Here is a 10019-nt window from a genome sequence, read left to right on the forward strand (position 1 = left end):
GAATACAAGCTATTTCTATTTTTTATTATTATTAGTAGTATAATTGGTATTCTGTTTGTATTTTTGTCCTGCTGTGGCTTTGTGCTCACGGTTGCTCTTATTGGCACGATCATGGTTGAAACATGTATAGTAACTCCAACATGATTTCCATGCATGTTTAAATAGATGGCTGACATGCAGCTGACACTGGTTTAGCTAAAACAGGCTTTTGTTAGGATGAGATTAATATATGAAGCACCTCCCCTCTCCCCTGTCTGTAGGACTGAGGGTCCTAATGCACACACACAAACAAATGCACACACACCACCTTGTCACAACTCTTTTTTAGCTCTCATCTGAAATGAGAACATGCCCTGGGCTGTGCTGGGAGAATGGAAGTCAAAGACTGAAAAAGAAAAGGGGAAAAAAAGAGAGATAGAGGGACGGGGAAGGAAATAAAAGAAAAAAAAGCCAAAGGGGAGAACACAGAGTGATAAAAGGCCAAACCAGGAGAGGAGAAGGGGGAGAAAGAGAGAGACGGAAAGTGAAAGAGAACACGACAGGGGCTGTGGATCAGCCTGGAGGGTCAGCGGTGTGAAAGAGTTGTAGTTCATTGTAACGTCTCGACCTCTTCCACCACCCCCCGAACCCATCTGCGACCACGGTGTCCAGCCCGCCTCCTCCCACCAGGTCCCTCCAGCAGCTATTTAACATGGAAATTGATTTAAACAGAGGCTGAGATATCCGCAGTGGGACCTGAGGACAGGTGCCTCCAGTCAGCAGAGAAGAAGCTAATGAGAGGTGAGAGACCTGAGCAGAGCTAACAAGGAGAGCAGCAAGCACAATGAGACGGGAGAGGAGAGGCAGAAATTAGAGAGGAGGGAGCGCAGAATGGGGAAGAAATTGAAGTAAAATTGGAGAGAAATGAGGGAGTCGAAATTTTATAATTTCCAACTCGAGCTCCCTGCAGCCAACTGCAAGACGTGAAATAAATAAAGAAAGAAATGAGTGAGAGAGGTGTGTGTTTGTATGGGAGTGTATGTGTGGGTGCAGAGCTACACTCTGTAGGTTACCAGTATATTCAAGTCAAACAACACAAGTCTTTTCCCATATTTTTTATATGTTACTTTATTTTCATTTTCAAAGTTATACCTCCAATATTACAAAAAAAATAAACAAGAAAAAAATATTGGCTGATGTAGGAATTCAAAAAATTCAAATTCCATATTTCTTATTATGTATATAATATATTAGAGATGGGGTGAGGAGTTCAGCCATCCGGGAGGGGCTCAGAGTAGAACTGCTGCTCCTCCACATCGAAAGGAGCCAGTTGAGGTGGTTCAGGCATCTGACTAGGATGCCTCCTGGGCGCTTGCTAGGTGAGGTGTTTCAGGCATGTCCCACTGGGAGGAGGCCCTGGACATGTGGAGAGATTATACCTCTCAGCTGGCCTGGGAACGCCTTGGCGTTCCCCTGGACAAGCTGGAGGAGGTGGCTGGGGAGAGGGAGGTCTGGACTTCTCTGCTTAGGCTGCTGCCCCCGTGACTCAGCCCCAGATAAGCGGAAAAAGATGGATGGATAATATATAAGAATATACATAAACTATATTATACCTCTGGTCATTTCAATTATGTAAACTCTCCTTTTGATGTTGGACTTTACAGTTTTATTAAATCTGGACATTTTGTTTATCTCGACATTTGTGTAGTGTTTGAACATATCTCACAAAAGTTTGATCAAGATAGCAATTATAATAAGCTATGAAACAAAAACCTATTCTTCACTAAACTGCTCGCTAATGTGTATTAAACAGCATGCATTAATTTTTGTTTTGTAATGATAAAACTTGATAATAATTTGCTTTACTTTCACACCTGTGTTATGATTTTATCCCATGTAAAATGCTACGTTCAGATGAAGAGACTGAAGTTTTGATATTTATGCATTTTATGTCAGAGAACGCTAAGAGCTCTAAAACAATTTATTTCTGATAGTTCCTCCAAATATTTGTGATTAGAATCTGTGAGAACATCAGTGGATGGCCTTCTCTTTCACAGTCACAGCCTTCTTCTCCTTATATACTGAAACTGCGCCGTGCTATACTATTTCTTTTATTAACAATTAACAAAGATGTTTTTCACTTCTGTTAGAAACCATTACGTTGTCTGCATAAAGTAATATTTTATGTTCTTCCCCAGTCTGATCTTGTCTTGCTGCTCTCTTTAGGATAAATATTTCAGATGGTGCTCCATTAACTCTTACTCTAGCACTTGTCTGATTGTACATGTTGTTGTTTTTTTAATATTTAAGTACATTAACTACCTTTAAATACTTATGATACATAAGCATGTGATGAAAGCAGTATTAAATATAAATGGCCTTGATAGTTGATGAAATGCTTTTCCTGGAAGTCCCATGATTTAAGAATAAGCTGCTTTAATTAAATAAGCTTTAAATGTGTGTGTGTGTGTGTGTTTGTAGTGGGGGAGGGGGGGAGTTGGAGCCTATCCCAGTTACCATGGAACAAGAGGCGGGGCACACTCTGGACAGTGTGCCAGTGCGTGGCGGAGCTAACACATGAGACAGACAACCATTCACACTCACATTCACACCTATGGGAAATTTTGAATCACCAGTTAATCCCACTAATTCCATGTCTTTGGACTGTGGGAGGAAGCCACCCATGCAAACACGGGGAGAACATACAAACTCTACAAAGAATGGTCCTTCTAACCACCGTGCTGCCCTAATTCTATTTATTTTATTTTATTCTATTTTTTCCTGATATTTGACACTTGGTTTAGTGGTTACTTTTTTAAAAGTGCCTTTTAAATAAAGTTGACTTGGCAAATATGTCAGCCATGACGTTTGGCTCTCCATTATTCCAACATACAGTATGAGCTGTACTTGCTGTAGTGTGGCTCTTGCCTTCTTCCTTGACTACTTGCCAAAGGTAAAGATTATTCCTTGAAGGACTGCCACGAGAGGAATAAATAGAAATGCATGAAAAGCAACTCCCTGCAAATGTTAGAACACACGAAGAACGCATGAGGGACTCTTAGGCACAAGTGCTTTACAACATTTTAGGAACTGCTTGTAATTAAGTAGAAACATTTAACCCTGAGTTGCTTGAAGCTGCAATCACACCAGGGAAAACAGTGGTTGGACATCACTGCATGACCGAAATTAGTAGCATTCTGATGATTAACTGTCTTAAATCAGCCAAAATTGCTAATCTGCTGGGGTATACACATGGAGAAATTCACGGTAACTACTTACCGTGAAGGTCCTGTGGAACCTTCAAATATAAGGTTTCACCAGAACCTCATATTTGAAACAGAACTCCAAAAATTTACCCACAACTAAGGATGTAGTTTCCATCCTGCAGCAACTACATCAAAATGCAAAAATGACAGCAAAACGATATAGGCACAGGCTCGCTGCATTCATATAGGACAATAAGCAGAATGAAACTAGTTGGCAACCAGCCGAGGCAACCCCCTGTTGCAAAGCAACATGTTGCAACAGTTCAGATTGATTTGCAACCTGGTAGCAGTCCGTCTGCCTTTGTAAATAGGATGGCCAATATTTGCAAACTGACTATCACAGGATTATTGAGCAAAAATGGATAACGTTCAGTTTTTCAACTGTTTTGCTTATTTTGCCAAAAATTCCTTTGACACTGCTAGTTTAAAAGAAAAGTAGTGTTACATTTTACAATTGCGTTGGTTTTCCCCTACTGCTATCTGAACAGATGGTCAGCCAGTCTTTGTAATCTGAGTACTATATGCTGGAGAGTAGTAGTAATTTCTAGGCTTGTGACTACAAGACGTAAAAAAACGTAGTTCTTAAATGGTGAACTCACAGTAACATGGCTGACTCGCACCGTGCCCTCCACAGGCCCTGAACAATGCACGCCTGACTCTGGTTCGCTGTGTCTCGGCATCTCAAGTCCTCTCTCGTGCACTCTCTCATTCACACGGGCATTTTTGGCGAGTACAATGAGGTTTGCGTTTTTTGCATTTTGTCGCTTATTTGGAGCAACTTTTAGAAACAGTGACACTGAATTCTCACATGCATTACAGATTTGTTAATTACTTAACACCGCATTTTCCACTGAGGAAGTGTTAGAGTTCTGTGCCTGGACGCTGTTAGCGATCGCACTACTTGTGTATGCTGTGCCTAAGTCCAAATGAAGCCCACCAGTTTAACCACACTCGGCCACAGAACGCAGTGATCACGCTCATCGAACAAGCTGGAAAATGAACCTTGCCTGGGCCCAGTGCACTCGCAGGCCATCGGAAACTGCAACCATGATAACACAGCTAAATTTACAGGTTGGGTTCATGAATGTGTTAAAAATGTGCAGGAAAAACTGCACACTTTATTGGATCCCTTGACCTACACTTGACAATTTGGGTAATAACATGTAATTTCTGTTAACTGCTGCGCTCATTTAGCATTAACTACAAAATAGCCACGGAGCCTGGTTTAGTTCATCAAAGCTCCTGACTCGCTGCCGTTTCAAACAAGTTTAGTTTTCATTTTTCTGGTCGAGGAAGTGACTGAAATGGCTAAATGGAGGCTGAAGCATTACTGGTACACTTTTGACAGCTCCAAACAGGGAAAAACATGAACAGGTCTCATAATAAACAGTGACTTAGAGTTCTAAACACCCTCTTTTAACTTCACTTGAACTTACTTCACAGCGAGCTTCAGGCACGGATGCATCTGCACAATCGGCTCTGCTACTGGGCTGAGACAAAGCCGAGTAACTTCATTATTTTTGATTGAAATCAGACGTGACAAAGCAGCATGAGGACATGACAAGCTGTAATGGTTTGAGCACTCGCTGTTTCCCCTCCACTCCGTACCTGAGCTGTCTGTATATTAAAGAGAAAGCTGACTTCAGTAAAGCTCGAGTCTTATTGATCTCTGCCTGCCACTCGGGAAATGTAAGAATTCAACATGTGAGCACGCTGCACGAGCTTGCACAAAACACACGCGGGTTTGAATATCAATGGGATTAGTGAAAGGTCTGGCTGTCGCAAGCCTTCAGATTGTAAACTACACTAAAAGACGGCCATGCTGCTCTTTAGATTAATGTCGCAGTTTGATAAATGTTCTTTAGGAAACACGACAGGTATGGCATTTTCTGAGGATAGCTTCCCCTGTAGAGAAGGAAAGGCGCTCTTCATTCTCTCTCTGTGTTCCTACAAAAAAAATGATATATGCATACACACCGAGGCTGTTCTCTTTGGCTTTCATTAGTAAACAACCCAAGATGTTCTTCCAGGCTCTTTCTCACACACATGCACACTCACGCTCACACAAACAGACATGCAGCCTTGCTCTTGAGTATCCCATCCTTCACTGCATCATCTTATAAGTATTCCATGGCAACCATTTCGAAAGTAAGATTCATCCACTTTATATAGCTGGCCTAGTTTGTCTCCTCCAGCCCCCGCTGAGCACTGCCGTCCACGATGACGACTGGGCGCTGTGCAGACTACACGGAGCAGGAGAGAAGGGGGACAAAATCCCTATGCAAACACCAACATTTAGTCTTGAAAGTTCTGCGTTCTACTTAATAAAGTCTTTGAGAGACCTACATAAAAGTGAGTCTATTTTAATATGAAAGTACGTTTGAGTGGTGAAGCTGCAGATGCACCTAAGATGGGTTCTTTGAAAAAGAAAAATGAAAGCATTGTGAGGTGATGAGATAGAACTTGGATGAACCAAGCTTCCAGGTCAGAAAATCAAAGTCAGTGACTTGCAGGTTTCAGAAACATGTCCAGTTACGTAGTCTCCAGGAAAACTGACTTGGCTCGCTTTCCCGATCAGCTTATGATTACAGACGCTGTTTGCAACTGTAACTGGCTCCAAAATGATCTTTATTTAATAAATGATGATCCCAACTAGTGTCCAGACAGATGAGGACACAGGGTGTGTATGAAGGCTAACTGTCCTTAGTTTCTCGGTCAGTTCCACACGCTTGGTCATCATGTCCAGATTGAAAACAGCAGGACAACAATGGTGAAAATGCTCAGCTCAAGGCTTCACAACAGGTGGCCCATCACGGTTGTATACCTTATATAGACCCATCCGGCATAACATAATAAGCACTGACAGGTGAAGATAATAACATTGATTATCTCTTTATCATGGCACATGTTAGTGGGTGGGATATGTTAGGGGGCAAGTGAACATTTCGTCCTCAAAGTTGGAAAAATGGGCGAGCATAAGGATTTGAGGGCCAAATTATGATAGCTAGACGATCACACCGTCTCCAAAACTGCAGCTCTTATGGGGTGTTCCCAGTCTGCACTGGTCAGCATCTATTAAAAGCGGTCCAAGGAAGAAACATTGGTGAACCAGTGACAGGGTCATGGGCACCTAAGGCTCACTGATGCACATGAGCAGCAAAGTCTGGCCCATGTGGTCTGATCCAACAGACGAGCTGCTGTAGAGGAAAGACTCAAAGCTGGTCACAAAGATTCCTCTTATATCTGGTTCTCACATGCAGCTGTGTCTTGATGCGTTATGTCCACTTTATGGGTCTTTGCGTTTACATCTGCTTTAAGAATGCACGCATCTCAATTCTGTCACAATTTGATCCAATCTGAGTGCAAATGTTTACAAGTTGAGGGTGAATGGCTGACTTATCAACAGAAAAGGTGCATGCAAGGTCAAAGGAAGCATCGCTGCTGTATCAACTATTTTTCTAGCACCTGGAACAGTGTGGCTACCACCATGAATGTCCACTTTGCATTTAATCATTAGTTATTATTAACCTCTTACTCTGCAGTGCAAAGTCTTTTGTCCTATCTCCCTCCTCCCACCCCAGCAAATAGCTGCCCCTGCCTGAGCCTGGTTCTGCTGCAGGCTACTTCCTGTTAAAAGGGATGTTTTCCTTCCCACTGTTGCCAAGTGCTTACCCACGGGTTGCTTGACTGTTGTGGTTTTCTCTGTACAGGGTGGGCCATTTATATGGATACACCGTAATAACATGGGAATGGTTGGTGATATTAAAGTCCTGTTTGTGGCACATTAGTATATGTGAGGGGGCAAACTCCTCAAGATGGGTGGTGACCATGGTGGCCATTTAGAAGTCGGCCATCTTGGATACAACTTTTGTTTTTTCAATAGGAAGAGGGCCATGTGACACATCAAACTTATTGGTAATGTCACAAGAACAGCAATGGTGTGCTTGGTTTCAACGTAACTTTATTCTTTCATGAGTTATTTACAAGTTTCTCTTTGTTCACAGCCATTGACATGTCGAAGAGGTTAACACGTGACGAGCGGATCGAAATTGTGTTGATATCTGGTGAACGCAGTAACCGGGTCATTGCAGAAGATTTCAATGCAAGACACCCTACGAGACCACCCATCTCCCATGCTACAGTTAGCAAACTGCTTGCTAAGTTTCGTGAAACTGGTTCAGTGTTGGATTTGCCAAAATGTGGACTCAAGAAAACTGTCACTAATGAAGAAACATCAGTGTCTGTCTTAGCTTCATTCAGCAAGAGCCCACACTAGCACTCGCCGCATGTCACTGGAGAGTGGCATTAGTCAAACATCCCTTCGGCGGATATTAGCTACTCACAAATGGCACCCTTACAAACTCCAGCTACTGCAGCATCTCAACGAGGATGACCCAGATCAGTGCACAGAATTTGCAGAATGGGCAAAACAAAAATTGGAACAGGACCCTCAGTTCACGCAGAAGATTTTGTTCAGTGATGAGGCAAACTTTTATGTGAATGGTGAAGTTAACAAACAAAACCACTGCTATTGGTCTGAAATTGCTACATGATGATGTGTTTCCCTCTTTATGCACTGAAGCTGGCACGTTCCCTGAGTTTTTCCAGCAAGATGGTGCACCACCACATTATGGGTGCCAGGTCCGAGCATTCCTAGATGAACAGTTTCCTGGAAAGTGGATTGGTCGTCGTGGGCCAGTTGAATGGCCCCCAAGGTCTCCCGATCTGACCCCCTTAGACTTTTATCTTTGGGGTCATCTGAAGGCAATTGTCTATGGTGTGAAGATACGAGATGTGCAGCACCTGAAACTACGGATACTGGATGCCTGTGCTGGCATTTCTCCTGCGGTGTTGCTGTCAGTGTGTGAAGAGTGGGAGAAGTCGGGTTGCATTGACAATCCAACACAATGGGCAGCACTTTGAACATATTTTATAAGTGGTCAGAAACTTGTAAATAACTCATAAAAGAATAAAGTTATGTTGAAACCAAGCACACCATTGTTTTTCTTGTGACATTACCAATAAGTTTGATGTGTCACATGGCCTTCTTCCTATTGAAAAAACAAAAGTTGTATCCAAGATGGCCGACTTCTAAATGGCCACCATGGTCACCACCCATCTTGAGGAGTTTGCCCCCTCACATATACTAATGTGCCACAAACAGGACTTTAATATCACCAACCATTCCCATGTTATTACGGTGTATCCATATAAATGGCCCACCCTGTATTATCGTGGGGTCTTTATGTTACAATGTAAAACGCCCTAAGGTGCCTGTCAACTACCCTCCGTTGTATACTTTTGAGGCCCATCATCTGAGCCTTTAACATGAACGTGAGGACACAGACTTATAGAAACCACTTGTACACATCTTCAATTCCCCTGAAACATCAATGACCCTCAGGGGTTCATCCCATCTCACTCCAAGCACCATCAGTCACCTAGATTATTGCCTTTGCTGAGAGAACAGCAGCTGATGTGTATCTGGAGGAGGCTGATTGTCACCGTCTTCACAGGCATCAGCGTGCGATGTTCCTCTGATGGTGTGAATCCGTCAGGACCAGAAGATTCAATCCAGCTGTCCAACATCTACCCACAGTATCTCCACCTCTAACACACACTCAGAGCATTTTAACACATCCACCCACCCTGAATAAGACAGGATGGTCTTGCCTCCTGTCTCTTGCTTATTCCATCCATCTTGTTCTCCCACATGTGATCACAGAGCGCCAGTTGACTATAAAGGCGGGCAGTATCCACGGGGCTGTGTGTGACACAGACAGCTGCAAGGAGATCACAGATGTCCACATGCACATTTTGCTTGTGTATAATGTCGAGGAAATTCACTTCACTTCCTTTTTGGCAAATTTTTGTCTGCATTTTCTACACTCATTTTCACAGGTCACATATACAGACAGGGTTTGCTTTTCTTTCTTGTTGGGGTCAAAATAATTTGATGACTGTATTTTGCTTGGGTTAGTAAATGTGCTCGCGTTACCTCCTCACATCAAAAAGGACAGTTGAAGGACACAGGTCTTTTTGTCTCACTGCCTTTCTTCCACTCTCAGCTTCAACAGTAATGGCTCAGTAACACTAGAGTAAAGGCAGGTTGGCAACCTCTTTGCAATGAAAGGGAAAAAAATCGGTGGTTGTTCAGTGATTACACTTTTGTTGTAGGAGACTGGTTGCAAGAAGATTGCCGGGTGGGAGGCAAATTGTCTCCAAACAATCACAGTCCAAGTTGGACTGACTGCACTCTCAGATAAGCTGCCAAACCTTTGCTTTCTAATTTATTAATGCAGACAGATTACCAACATGTTGCAATTAATTATTTGGGATAGGGACTCAAGTGATTGCCAGATGGTTGTATTCTGGTTAAGTCACTGTCCAGCAGCAGCTATGTCACCCTTTGTTTTGGCTGTATTCCATAGTGTGTCTTTTGTCCCAAGTCCCTCCCCTAACCCCCAACAGATCGCTGTTCCTCCCTGAGCACAGTTCTGCTGACGGTGTCTTCCTGTTAAAAGGGAGGTTTTCCATCCCACTGACGCCAAGCGTTTGCTCATTAGGGTCTGATCTGATTGTTGGGGTTTCTCCTTTAACTTACAGTATAAAGCACATTGAGGTGACTGTTGTTGGGATTTGGCACTATTTAAGTAATTTAGAATTGAACTATTTGTTGAGTTATTTCTGTTTTAAGTCTACAAGGTTCTAGTTTAAATCTGAGTGCACAAAGGTAATGGAAGTTTTCAGTTCCATCAGTCACCATGTTATTAA

Source organism: Perissodus microlepis, chromosome 22, assembly GCF_051167445.1.
Source record: "Perissodus microlepis isolate ML-2025 ecotype Zambia chromosome 22, ASM5116744v1, whole genome shotgun sequence".
Taxonomy (NCBI): Eukaryota; Metazoa; Chordata; class Actinopteri; order Cichliformes; family Cichlidae; genus Perissodus; species Perissodus microlepis.